We start from the raw sequence: 13,801 nt of genomic DNA, 5'->3' as shown, positions 1-13,801 counted from the left end.
CCATCGATCACCACATTCTTTTGGAGAGATTGGAAACCCAAATTGGTCTACACGGACAAGTTCTGGCCTGGTTTAGATCTTATCTGTCGGAAAGATATCAGTTTGTCTCTGTGAATGGTTTGTCCTCTGACAAATCAACTGTAAATTTCGGTATTTACATTTAAGTCATTTAGCAGACGCTCTTATCCAGAGCGACTTACAAATTGGTGCGTTCACCTTAAGACATCCAGTGGAACAGCCACTTTACAATAGTGCATCTAAATCTTTTAAGGGGGGGGGGGGGGTGAGAAGGATTACTTTATCCTATCCTAGGTATTCCTGAAAGAGGTGGGGTTTCAGGTGTCTCCGGAAGGTGGTGATTGACTCCGCTGTCCTGGCGTCGTGAGGGAGTTTGTTCCACCATTGGGGGGCCAGAGCAGCGAACAGTTTTGACTGGGCTGAGCGGGAACTGTACTTCCTCAGTGGTAGGGAGGCGAGCAGGCCAGAGGTGGATGAACGCAGTGCCCTTGTTTGGGTGTAGGGCCTGATCAGAGCCTGGAGGTACTGAGGTGCCGTTCCCCTCACAGCTCCGTAGGCAAGTGTAGGTGTTCCTCAAGGTTCGGTTTTAAAACCACTATTGTTTTCACTATATATTTTACCTCTTGGGGATGTCATTCGAAAACATAATGTTAACTTTCACTGCTATGCGGATGACACACAGCTGTACATTGCAATGAAACACGGCGAAGCCCCGTGCAATCGCTAGAAGCATGTGTTTCAGACATAAGGAAGTGGATGGCTGCAAACTTTCTACTTTTAAACTCGGACAAAACAGAGATGCTTGTTCTAGGTCCCAAGAAACAAAGAGATCTTCTGTTGAATCTGACAATTACTGTTAATGGTTGTACAGTCGTCTCAAATAAAACTGAAGGACCTCGGCGTTACTCTGGACCCTGATCTTTCTTTTGAAGAACATATCAAGACCATATCAAGAACAAGAACATATCATGCCTCTAACCCTATTACAGGGGCTGAGTCACTGGCTTACTGGGGCTCTTTCATACCGTCCCTGGGAGGGGTGCGTCACTTGAGTGGGTTGAGTCACTGATGTGATTTTCCTGTCTGGGTTGGCGCCACTCCCCTTGGGTTGTGCCGTGGCGGAGATCTTTGTGGACTATACTCGGCCTTGTCTCAGGATGGTAAGTTGGTGGTTGAAGATATCCCTCTAGTGCTGTGGGGGCTGTGCTTTGGCAAAGTGGGTGGGGTTATATCCTTCCTGTTTGGCCCTGTCCGGGGGTGTCCTCGGATGGGGCCACAGTGTCTCCTGAACCCTTCTGTCTCAGCCTCCAGTATTTATGCTGCAGTAGTTTATGTGTCAAGGGGCTAGGGTCAGTTTGTTATATCTGGAGTACTTCTCCTGTCCTATTCGGTGTCCTGTGTGAATTTAAGTGTGCTCTCTCTAATTCTCTCTTTCTTTCTCTCTCTCGGAGGACCTGAGCCCTAGGACCAGAACTCAGGACTACCTGACATGATGACTAGGGAGTTTTTCCAAACCCTGACCTCGTAGAGTGTGAGGCTCTCCTTTTCAAGTGTTCTACTCCGCTAGCCATCAACTTGCGTAAACAGGTGTTGTTTATTTTGTCTCCAGTAGGGTGAACAGACCATAGTTTGGGTGGCTGAGGTCCTTGATGATCTTCTTGGCCTTCCCGATGATTTGGGCTGACCACACCACCCTCTGGATAACCCTGCGCTAGTGGACGGTGTAATTGACGTACCAGGCTGTGATACAGCCCGACATGATGCTCTCAATGGTGCATCTGTAGAAGTTTGTGAGGGTCTTAGTGGCCAAGCCAAATTTCTTCAGCCTCCTGAGGTTGAAGAGGCGCTATTGCGCTCTTCTTCACCACATTGTCCAGTAGCTACAGTGCATTTGGGAAGTATTCAGACCCCTTCCCTTTTTCCAAAATGTTTTACTTTACAGCCTTATTCTAAAATCAAGTAAATACATGCTTTTCCTCAATCTACACACAATACCCCATAATAACAAAGCGAAAACAGGTTTAGAAAATGTTGCTAATTTATTACAAATTAAATTAAAAATACCTTATTTACATAAGTATTCAGACACTTTGCTATGATACTACAAATTGAGCTCAGGTGCATCCTGTTTCCATTGATCTTCCTTGAGATATGATTGGAGTCCACCTGTGGTAAATTCAATTGATTGGAAATTATTTGTCTATATATAAGGTCCCACAGTTGACAGTATATGTCAGAGCAAAAACCAAGCCGAGGTCAAAGGAATTGTCCATCGACCTCAGAGACAGGATTGTGTCGAGGCACAGATAAACCTTTTTTGTTTGCTGCCTAACCAATGACTGTGCTGTGTACAGCGGCACTTAAGGAGGGGAGTCCATTTGTAAAAAATAAAAGAAACAATGCTATATCTGTGCGCTGACTAGGCTTACTGATGTCTATTCAGTTTGAGAGGGAGAGCGTGAAGATGAGGAAGACCAGAGGTATTTAAATGTTTTATTTTATTCCACATTAGCTGCTGCCAAGGCAGCAGTTAATCCTCCTGGGGTCCAAAGTTTGCTACTGATTTAATTGATTTTAATTCAATTTAAATGGACATGATTATATAAAACCACGCTTTAGTCCGCAATGCTTTATGCTAGAAACAAGCTGATATGACTAAGACGTGACTCCGATGCATTTGCAATATCTTTGGTTTGTCTCTATGACATTCAGAGGCTGTGCAACAAACTTCTATAGCCGAAGAGCAGTGGATTTACTGCAATTTTTTAGGTGTCCCAAGTGGGCTTCCGAGTGGCGCAGCGGTCTAAGGCACTGTATCTCAGTGCTAGAGGTGTCACTTCTGGTACGATTCCAGGCTGCATCACAACTGGCTGTGATTGGGTGCACAATTGTCCGGGTTGGGCTGGTGTAGGCCGTCATTGTAAATAAGAATTTGTTCTTTTCTGACTTGCCAAGTTAAATGAAGGTATATAGCAACAACTGGGACGTAAAAGACACCCACCATGAACAGCCAATACATTTGTCCACTAAGAGGCAAACAAAAGAGAAATCCACACCAAACTTAAAGACAGGAAGCAAACCCCCAAAAATGTGCAAAACAAAAACAGGGAAAATTAGACAAAGGAATATTTTTCTAGAAATCAAATAGGGAGAGACAATAAAAGGTGTTCACCATCCACATCTCTCAAAACAACTGGAGCACTGGGCCATCACAGGTGAAACACCTGACTAATGAGATGCCAGCAACGGTGTAACACATACTGACTAACGGCGTGACACCAAGCCGTGCGCCATACATGCTAACGTGCTAAAAGTCCAACCTCAAAACATAAATGGTAATACCAAAACCTGTAACATAAAGCATAGCCTGCGTTGTTGAGTTTTGGCTGCATGAGGCAAAATATTTGACTATGCAGCTTCAGATAAGAAATGACTGAGAATGTGTTTTTGGTGTAACATATTATAGGCCTACTATATTACAGTAGGCATAGGACTATATGCTATTACATTCGGATCTGCTATGTAAAATACTAATGAATCATTGTGTGATCTTGCAGGACATTGATTCAGACTTTTCTTGCAAGACATTGATTAAGCTTTTACTTTGCTAAACCAGCATCATTGTGAGAAATGATAATCTTCTATTTGTAATAATAATAATAATAAGTGATGAATAGGACTATTAGATCTAGAATTCATTGAGGATCAGCTATTTCAGTTGTAACTGGTTCTGTTGTGCTACATTTTTTCAGTTGATATACAATTTTAGCACTGTTCCAAACTTAGACAATCAAATCTAATTTGATTAAACAGGTGGAGACCTTACAGTGAAATGCTTACTTAAGAGCCCCTAACCAATAGCACAGTTTCAAAAAATATGGATTAGAATAAAAGAGCAGGAGTAAAAAATAAAATAACAATATATACAGGGGGATACCGGTACAGAGTCAATGTTCGGGGGCACCGGTTAGTTGAGGGAGTATGCATAGATGACAACAGAGAGTGGCAGTGGTGTGGAGAGAGGGGGGGGCTTCCTCTGACACCGGCTGGTATAGAGGTCCTGGATGGCAGGAAGATGGGCCCCAGTGATGTACTGGGCCGTACGCACTACCCTCTGTGGTGCCTTGCGGTCACAGGCTGAGAAGTTGCCATACCAGGCAGTGATGCAAACAGTCAGGATGCTCTCGATGGTGCAGCTGTAGAACCTTTTGAGGATCTCAGGACCCATGCCTATTCCCTGAGGGGGAATAGGTTTTGTAGTGCCTGCTTCACTACGGTCATGTTGTGCTTGGACCATGTTAGTTTGTTGGTGATGTGGACACCAAGGAACTTGATGCTCTCAACCTGCTCCACTGCAGCCCCATAGATGAGAATGGGGCCGTGCCTGGTCCTCTTTTTCCTGTAGTCCACAATCACCTCCTTTGTCTTGATCACGTTGAGGGAGAGGTTGTTGTCCTGGTACCACACGGCCAGGTCTCTGACCTCCTCCCTATAGGCTGTCTCGTTGTTGTTGATGATCAGGCCTACCACTGTTGTGTCATTGGCAAATGTAATGATGGTGTTGGAGTCGTGCCTGGCCGTGCAGTCATGAGTGAACAGAGAGTACAGGAGGGGGCTGAGCACGCACCCCTGAGGGGCCCCTGTGTTAGGAATCAGCATTGCAGATGTGTTGTTACCTACCCTTACCACCTGGGGGTGGCCCGTGTCGTGGAAGATTCAGAATTTGTTGGTAACATATGTAAGATGTTTTATATTTATCAAATGTGTGTAAGTTACTTCTCATCAGAATGGTATTTTTGTATAATACTGTGGCGAGGTTGCAGTTATCTGTTCTATGTCAAGACTAAGTTGCATGGGCCGCAGAGAGGGGAGAGGTCAAAGTGTCATCATGTGTAAACATATCTTTTACTCCCTACCTTTTTCTAGTGGGGAAAGGAGGGTGGCAGTGTCTGGAATCATTCTCATGCTCCCTTTTATCTTAACCTATAGCCTCACTCTCCTCTCCGTGAGCTTGTCCAGGATTGGTTGTATTTAGAATTGGTTGTATCTAAATGACTATTTGATATATGCCTGTTGATATGGAGGATTGGTTTATGGTTCTGGGGTTTGAGTAAGGAGACAAAGCTGAACGATTTATTATGTCTATGCTGTCTGACTATGTGTGTTCTTTGCTATTAAAGGATCTCAGTTGCATTGTAAGGGGGCTCTCAGAGAATTCACTGAGAGACGCTGAATTACCTGAGAGTCACAGGCTTGTGATAGAGCTCATTTAATTAAAGATGGACTTTGATAACTAACTCTGACTTGTGTGTGTGTGGTTTGCTCCCATGATTTGGTAAATAGAGGAAATTTCCACGACATCCGTCAGGAAGTCTAGGATCCAGTTGCAGAAGGTGTTTAGTCATAGGGTCCTTAGCTTATTGATGAGCTTTGAGGGCACTATGGTGTTGAACGCTGAGCTGTAGTCAATGAATAGCATTCTCACATCGGTGTTCCTTTTGCCCAGGTGGGAAAGGGCAGTGTGGAATGCAATAGAGACTGCATCATCTGTGGATCTGTTGGGGTGGTATGCAAATTGGAGTGGGTCTAGGATTTCTGGGATGATGATGTTGATGTGAGCCATGACCAGCTTTTCAAAGCACTTCATGGCTACAGACGTGAGTGCTATGGGTCAGTAGTCATTCAGGCAGGTTACCTTAGTGTTGTTGGGCACAGGCACTATGGTGGTCAGCTTAAAACATGTTGGTATTACAGACTCGGACAGGGAGAGGTTGAAAATGTCAGTGAAGACACTTGCTAGTTGGTCAGCGCATGCTCACAGTACACGTCCTGGTAATCCGTCTGGCCCTGCGGCCTTATGAATGTTGACCGGTCTTCCGGTACAGCTGGTGCTCTCATGCATGTTTCAGTGTTATTTGCCTCGAAACGAGCATAGAAGTAGTTTAGCTCGTCCGGTAGGCTCGTGTCACTGGGCAGCTCTCGGCTTCCCTTTGTAGTCTGTAATGGTTTGCAGGCTCTGCCACATCCGACGAGCGTCAGAGCCGGTGTAGTACGACTCGATCTTAGTACTGTATTGAGGCTTTGCCTGTTTGATGGTTCTCCGGAGGGCATAGCGGTATTTCTTATAAGCTTCCGGGTTTGAGTCCCGCTCCTTGAAAGCAGCTCTAGCCTTTAGCTCAGTGCGGATGCTGCCTGTAATCCATGGCTTCTGGTTGGGGTATGTACATCATTGATGCACTTATTGATGAATAGATGTGATGTAGATGTGGTATACAGATGTGGTGTATTCCTCAATGCCATTGGAGGAATCCCGGAACATATTCCAGTCTGTGCTAGCAAAACTGTCCTGTAGCTTAGCATCTGCTTCATTTGACCACTTTTTAAATTATCTAGTCACTGGTGCTTCCTGCTTTAATTTTATATCCTCTTTTTTAACAATAGCCTGTATAGGAATCAAAACCTCTCCGGTGCTGCAGCATGCACTCATTCATGCTCTGTTGTGGTTTAAAAAAATATTCTGTTTGTCTCCAGTCATGTAAAATGACATAGAATTGCATGAAATGTGTTTTATAAAAGGCTATTTTTTCTCGGACTGAATATAAGATGATTGATTTATGCAGTCCTTTTATTATAATGGATATATTTTCACCCTCCACTTGTCTGCCGGTAGTCTGCGAATCCACAACCTTCTGGCTACTTTGCCATGTAATGCTTACAAAACAAAGAACAGTTTCTAAAACTGCACATTTATGGCTCTGGTCTTTCCTAGGAGTGAGGGTAAATGGTAGGCATGTTCTCTGCTATTCACTTTGTTTTAGTTATTATTTTGGGTATAGGGAAGGGTCACATCTTTTTTTTCAAGTGTTCAGGGTAGGTCGGGTAAAAAATATATATTATTGAAGGGAGGGCCATCCATTTTCATTTCAGAGACATCCGATTTTCTACAGGTATCACTCATTATAAATAATGTACAGTCCCTTAGCCAGCTTATCTAGTGGCAATTAAATGTGTTACCTAACTAGTTAGCTATTGCCACACACATCTGATTAATCTGTTCACTCGTCATGCCAATGACAAGGTTAACTCATCTATCAAGTAGAGATCACATGGGGAAATAAAAACAAGAGACTAAACATTGTCAGATTCTCGGTTAGCCAAACCAATCTAGCTACCTAGCCATTTAATTTGCCCCCATCTGACTCCATAAATATATAATAATACAAATGTCCAATTAATTAATGTCCAACTTAACCTCTGATCGCGTTTGGCTAAGAACCCTCTCCTTAGGAGTGAACACATGCACTTCTATTCAAGAGCCATGGTGGAGATTTTTATTTAACCTTTATTAACTATGCAAGTCAGTTAAGAACAAATTCTTATTTACAATGACGGCCTACACCGGCAATGCTGGGCCAATTGTGCACCGCCCTATGGGACTCCCAATCATGGCCGGTTGTGACACAACCTGGAATTGAATCAGGGTGTGTGTAGTGACACCTCTATCACTGAGATGCAGTGCCTTAGTGCGCTGCACCACTTGGGAGCCCAAAGATTCAGGGTTTGATGGACAACTTTGAGAGCCAAAGGACTTTAGAGTTTTGATGACAAGCTCATTTGAATACATTTAATTGGTCAATTGGTCATGAAAGTTTCTTGCAGACTTAAAGGAGAATCAATAGTAAAAATATATAAATCACAACATTTGGAGTGACAAGGTTGTCATCTGACAGCGATGATATGATAATATAAATCTATGTAACTGAATTGATTTTGTAAAATGTAACCGAGTAAAAAGAAAGTTACTTCCTTCAGAAATGACTAGAGTAAGAGCACAAGTACAGCCCACAGAGAGTAACTAGAAAAGTACTAGTTCCTCCCAAAATGTACTTAAAGCTGCAATATGCAACTTTGTGGGCGACCGACCAAATTTACATAGAAATGTAAGTTATAGATCTGTAAATACTCATTGAAAGCAAGTCTAAGAAGTGGTAGATCTGTTCTATGTGTGCTATTTTTTTGCTTCCCGTTCTTAAGTTATAGTTTCTGCATCTTTTACTTTCGGTTTTGTACACCAGCTTCAAACAGCTGAAAGAAAATACAATAATTTTGGTTATGGAAAATATATTTCACAGCGGTTTAGATTGTACAATAATTCTCTACACAATGACTGCTTGTTTTGTACCAAACTGAAATTAGGCAAACTTTTAGAAGAAGTTTAGCAACCAGGGAATGTCGGCCCAATTTCTGCATATTGTCAACAACAAAAACATTCTAAGAAATGTCAAAAATGGTGCAAAAATTTCTAAAACTGCACAGACAGGGCCTTGCTTCTAGCTCTTAGGAAACTTTGCAGCATTTTATTTATTTATTTATTATTTATTACATTATTAGCCCAGAAAATGTTTTGTGTTATTAGATACAGCCGGGAAGAACTATTGGATATCAGAGCGGCGGTAACTCACCACCACTACTAGCATTATGACCAGGAATGGGACTTGAATTGAACTGATTAAAGAGGCCGACCCAAAACAAAGCCGGCGATGGAAAGGTACTCGGAGTGGTCTTATAGTCCGACTTAGGAGGCACACACACCACCCACCGCTTCCGAATATATTACTCGCTAATGTCCAGTACCTGGATAATAAAGTTGGTGAGCTCAGGGTGAGGGTTTCTTTCCAGAGCAACATCAGGGATTGAAACATACTCTGTTTCACGGAAACATGGCTCTCCTGGGATATATTGTCTGAGTCGGTCCAGTCAGCTGGGCTCTCAGTTCATCGAGCAGACAGGAATAAGTATCTCTCCGGGAAGAAGAAGGGCAGGGGTGTATGCTTCATGATTAATTATGTAATTGTGATGACATACAGGAACTCAAGTCCTTTTTGTTCACCTGACCTAGAATACCTCACAATCAAATGCCGACCGTATTATCTCCCAAGAGAATTTTCTTCAGTTATAGTCATGGCCGTGTATATCCTCCTTCAAGCAGATACCATGGCGGCCCTCAAAGAACTTCACTGGACTTTATGCAAACTGGAAACTACTGTCAAGACGTGGCCCTTTCTGGGTATAGATCGTTGCTTCCCCTTTCTCTCACACTCTCCTAAACCCAGGTTCTGTTATCTCAGGTTGTAAATTCCTGTCGGAGACTCCCCCTGGCCATGCAGAAAGAGAGACCACAGAGTGAACAAAGGAGTTCACGTGGCAGAACTCCTAAATCTCCAAAATGGGAAAACGAAACTATATGTCCACTTGTGAGAATGTGGGAAATGTCTGTGGACACTTAAGGGACTGGTATGAAGAGTGTGTTTCATTTGGTGACCTCACGAAGGGCAGGAAACATACATAACTATATATCTGAATGTGTACATCTCAATTATGGTGTTTGCATCTAATTCTTGTATAAAATGAATGAGTAAAGATGAAACTATTTTTGAAATGATGTAATCTGATGTTAAACCTTTAATGTGAGAGAATTGTATTCCCTTTAAAGTTTAACTAAGTCATTGGTCTGCCCCCGTGAGCGCAAACATGATCAGGCGTCATAGAGCCTTTTTTACTGTTACGAATAAAAGCTCCTTCTAAGAAAATCTTCTTTAGACTGAGCAAACCCACAGCGTGAGCTGTGATTGCGAATAGTTTACACCACTCATACCTTGGTTTAAGCTGAGGTGGCACAGGTTTGAGTACCAAAACTAGAAATGGTTAATGGTTAAACTCTGAGACTATCGATCCCTACAGAATAAGAGCAAATCTTAGATACTAATTACTAGTCTGCAGCTAGAAATTATGTAAACCTGGGATGAGAATAATCGACACCCGCTGAAACATCTATTCTATGAGAACATTTCTGAATGGTACTCTGAAGTATCCATTCTAACCACAAAAGACTTCAGGGAAACAGAAAGAGAGAGACTCGGATGAACTCTTCAGCAGACGGACCTGATTCCAACAGAAAGATCACAACGACACATGGGCATAAATGTATATTGATTGCAATTATTCCCGAATGAGTGAGCGTTCATGTGCAAAGGATTCGAATTTCAATGAATATATTTAACAACTGTGTGTTGTGATCCCTTTTGTCTTTCCCGCTTCATTCTCAGTCCACACTTCCATTCGTCCACCAAGCCGTCATATCGACTTAGCCCACTAGGGATTCTTCCCTATCGTTTGTTAGTAACCAATATTGACTGTTGGTTTGTTTATGCACATCTGTGATTATTTAGTTAGTTAGTAAATAAATGATTAAGCCAATTGGTGTTGGATGATTTATATTAAAGGATGGGTTCGTGTGTAGATAACCAACAATTTACGACGTTTGGAATGAGACTGACGTGAGGTAAAGAATAATTCATTAATAGAAGACTAATTGATCAGATAATAAAGTATCTGAAGAGTTGTATTCGGAAAATTCAAAATTTGTAATCTGAAGATTTTCCATGGTGCCCCGACTTCCTAGTTAATCACATTTACATGTTTAGTTTAATCGAGAATTTTCTTTGAAAAAATAACAGTCTTCACTCTTAATGATGCCAAAGACACGACACCACATTTCCTGAGTCCGCATTTATTGAAGCTGGGGATTTTAACAAAGCAAATTTGAGAAAAAGGCTGCCAAAGTTCTATTAACACATTGACTGTAGTACTTGCGTTGCTAAAACACTCGAACACTGTCACTTCAACTTCCGGGAAACTTACAGGGCCCTCCCCTGCCCTCCTTTTGACTAATCTGACCACAACTACATTTTGCTCCTCCCTTCCTATAGGCAGAAACTCAAATAGGAAGAAGTTTATCAGGAAGTGTATAGGAGATGTTGTACCCACTGTAAATATTAAAACCTACCCTAACCAGAAACAGTGGACAGATGGCAGCATTCACGCAAAACTGAAAGTGCGAACCACTGCTTTTAACCATGGCAAGTGACTGGGAATATGGCAGAATACATACAGTGCAGTTATTCCCTTCGCAAGGCAATCAGACAGGCAAAACATCAGTGTAGAGACAAAGTGACTGCTCTTCTCTGTATCACGGAGGCGCTCCGCACTGCTAAAGCTAACTCTCTCTCCTCTGCTCTCATCCTTCTAGACCTATCGGCTGCCTTCGATACTGTGAACCATCAGATCCTCCTCTCCACCCTCTCCGAGTTGGGCATCTCCGTGGGATTGCGTCCTACCTGACAGGTCGCTCCTACCAGGTGGCGTGGCGAGAATCCGTCTCCACACCACGTGCTCTCACCACTGGTGTCCCCCAGGGCTCTGTTCTAGGCCCTCTCCTATTCTCGCTATACACCAAGTCACTTGGCTCTGTCATAACCTCACATGGTCTCTCCTATCATTGCTATGCAGACGACACACAATTAATCTTCTCCTTTCCCCCTTCTGATGACCAGGTGGCGAGCATCTCTGCATGTCTGGCAGACATATCCGTGTGGATGACGGATCACCACCTCAAGCTGAACCTCGGCAAGACGGAGCTGCTCTTCCTCCCGGGAAGGACTGCCCGTTCCATGATCTCGCCATCACGGTTGACAACTCCATTGTGTCCTCCTCCCAGAGCGCTAAGAACCTTGGCGTGATCCTGGACAACACCCTGTCGTTCTCAACTAACATCAAGGCGGTGGCCCGTTCCTGTAGGTTCATGCTCTACAACATCCGCAGAGTACGACCCTGCCTCACACAGGAAGCGGCGCAGGTCCTAATCCAGGCACTTGTCATCTCCCGTCTGGATTACTGCAACTCGCTGTTGGCTGGGCTCCCTGCCTGTGCCATTAAACCCCTACAACTCATCCAGAACGCCGCAGCCTCCGTCTGGTGTTCAACCTTCCCAAGTTCTCTCACGTCACCCCGCTCCTCCGCTCCCTCCACTGGCTTCCAGTTGAAGCTCGCATCCGCTACAAGACCATGGTGCTTGCCTACGGAGCTGTGAGGGGAACGGCACCTCAGTACCTCCAGGCTCTGATCAGGCCCTACACCCAAACAAGGGCACTGCGTTCCACCTCTGGCCTGCTCGCCTCCCTACCACTGAGGAAGTACAGTTCCCGCTCAGCCCAGTCAAAACTGTTCGCTGCTCTGGCCCCCAATGGTGGAACAAACTCCCTCACGACGCCAGGACAGCGGAGTCAATCACCACCTTCCGAGACACCTGAAACCCCACCTTGGAATACCTAGGATAGGATAAAGTAATCCCTCTCACCCCCTCCCCTGAAAAGATTTAGATGCACTACTGTTCCACTGGAGGTCATAAGGTGAATGCACCAATTTGTAAGTCGCTCTGGATAAGAGCGTCTGCTAAATGACTTAAATGTAATGTAAATGTAAAGTGGAGTCGCAATTCAACGGTTCAGACAGGAGACATACAGTGGGGAGAACAAGTATTTGATACACTGCAGATTTTGCAGGTTTTACTACTTACAAAGCATGTAGAGGTCTGTAATTTTTATCATAGGTACACTTCAACTGTGAGAGACGGAATCTAAAACAAAAATCCAGAAAATCACATTGTATGATTTTTAAGTAATTAATTAGCATTTTATTGCATGACATAAGTATTTGATACATCAGAAAAGCAGAACTTAATATTTGGTACAGAAACCTTTGTTTGCAATTACAGAGATAATACGTTTCCTGTAGTTCTTGACCAGGTTTGCACACACTGCAGCAGGGATTTTGGCCCACTCCTCCATACACAGGCAATGCGGACTTTCAGCTCCCTCCAAAGATTTTCTATTGGGTTCAGGTCTGGAGACTGGCTAGGCCACTCCAGGACCTCGAGATGCTTCTTACGGAGCCACTCAGTTGCCCTGGCTGTGTGTTTCGGGTCATCGTCATGCTGGAAGACCCAGCCACGACCCATATTCAATGCTCTTACTGAGGGAAGGAGGTTGTTGGCCAAGATCTCGCGATACGTGGCCCCATCCATCCTCCCCTCAATACGGTGCAGTCGTCCTGTCCCCTTTGCAGAAAAGCATCCCCAAAGAATGATGTTTCCACCTCCATGCTTCACGGTTTGGATGGTGTTCTTGGGGTTGTACTCATTCTTCTTCTTCCTCCAAACACAGTGAGTGGAGTTTAGAAAAAAAGCTCTATTTTTGTCTCATCAGACACATTTATTGAAGCTGGGGATTTTAACAAAGCAAATTTGAGTAGTCAATGAACAGCATTCTCACGTAGGTGTTCCTTTTGTCCAGTTGGGAAAGGACAGCGATTATGTCATCTGTGGCGGCAGTATGTGAATTGGAGTGGGTCCAGGGTCTTTGGGACGATGGTGTTGATGTGAGCCATGACCACCCTTTCAAAACATTTAATGGCTACAGATGAGTGCTACGGGGCGGTAGTCATTTAAACAGATTACCTTGGCATTCTTGGGCACAGCGACTATGGTGGTTTACTCAAAACATGTAGGTATTACAGACTGGGACAGGTTGAAAATCTCAGTGAAGACACTTGCCAGCTGGTCAGTGCATGCTCCGAGTACGCATCCTGGTAATCCGTCTGTGGCCTTGTGAATGTTTACCTGTTTAAGGGTCTTACATCGGCTATGGAGAGCATGATCATAGTCATCTGGAACAGCCGCAGGTGCATTGTAAAGGAACTCACAAATTGGTGAAAGGATCTCAGGGACTTTAGGTCACCCTTGTAAAATTAAACATTTCCAAATGACCAGGTTAGGCATCTCATTTAGAACATGAGATTACATAATATAGTGGTCAGATTCATGGCCAGCTGGTCAGATAGAGGTCACAATTATGACCAACTGGTCATACGGTCAGAAAAATGTAAT

Source organism: Oncorhynchus nerka, linkage group LG18 (assembly GCF_034236695.1).
Source record: "Oncorhynchus nerka isolate Pitt River linkage group LG18, Oner_Uvic_2.0, whole genome shotgun sequence".
NCBI classification, from domain to species: domain Eukaryota; kingdom Metazoa; phylum Chordata; class Actinopteri; order Salmoniformes; family Salmonidae; genus Oncorhynchus; species Oncorhynchus nerka.
The sequence above is the reverse complement of the archived record's forward strand: the minus strand, read 5'-3'. Positions refer to the sequence as shown.